Genomic DNA, 841 nt, shown 5'->3' with positions numbered 1-841 from the left:
CGATTCCCATCACTAGTAGTACTAGAGCTAAACGACAACATGCAGCAAGTCATTGGGTGATTGGATCATTTTGTCATTTTTGATGATTGAGTCAAGAAGTTGAAGAACGATCCATTTATATAAATAACTATAAATAAACACCAAGTTACTGGAATATGACTACATAATATAATATTACCGCGTCTGGGTCCTCAGCAGTTATTCTCTCATCATCAGCCGGCATTATGATTGATATTGAATAAAAATTCCTTAGAACGAGAAGTTGCCAGTGGAAGGGCAGACTGAGTACAGTGGTTAGTACGGGTAAAAAAGCCTATTTTTAGAATCCAAAAGAACAAATAAAAATCGCATATATTTAGTTATATATATTAACCACAAAAGTAATATTTAATAGATTTGTATACTCCGTGTTTATATGCACGATATATGTTATAGTATTTTAATAAATATATGTGTAACGCAGGATAAAACCACCGTACTTTTTGTTATAGGGGGCGCACATGCGAGTGGCATGTCAGCTTCCATAAACACGATGGAATTGGACGGAGAGAGTGATTACTCAAGTTCAGACGAAGATAACTCAGATTATGAGGTTCGTTTAGTTAAACTCTTAACATCTGACTGGTAAACCCCAATATTTACAGGGTTGTGTGCGATATATATTGCTGCAAAGCTACTATTGGTATTAGAATTCTATTGAAAATAGACAGGCGTCTAAACTAAAGTGGTCTAAACAGAGGAATTGCTCCACACGCAGCCACTGGCAGCAAGAACAAGTCCGCACCTGCAGCTACAGCACACACGCGGCCATTGACAATATATAACAACATGGTGCCTAACT

Source organism: Priapulus caudatus, unplaced genomic scaffold, assembly GCF_000485595.1.
Source record: "Priapulus caudatus unplaced genomic scaffold, Priapulus_caudatus-5.0.1 Scaffold781, whole genome shotgun sequence".
Taxonomy (NCBI): Eukaryota; Metazoa; Priapulida; class Priapulimorpha; order Priapulimorphida; family Priapulidae; genus Priapulus; species Priapulus caudatus.
This window is presented reverse-complemented; position numbering follows the sequence as displayed.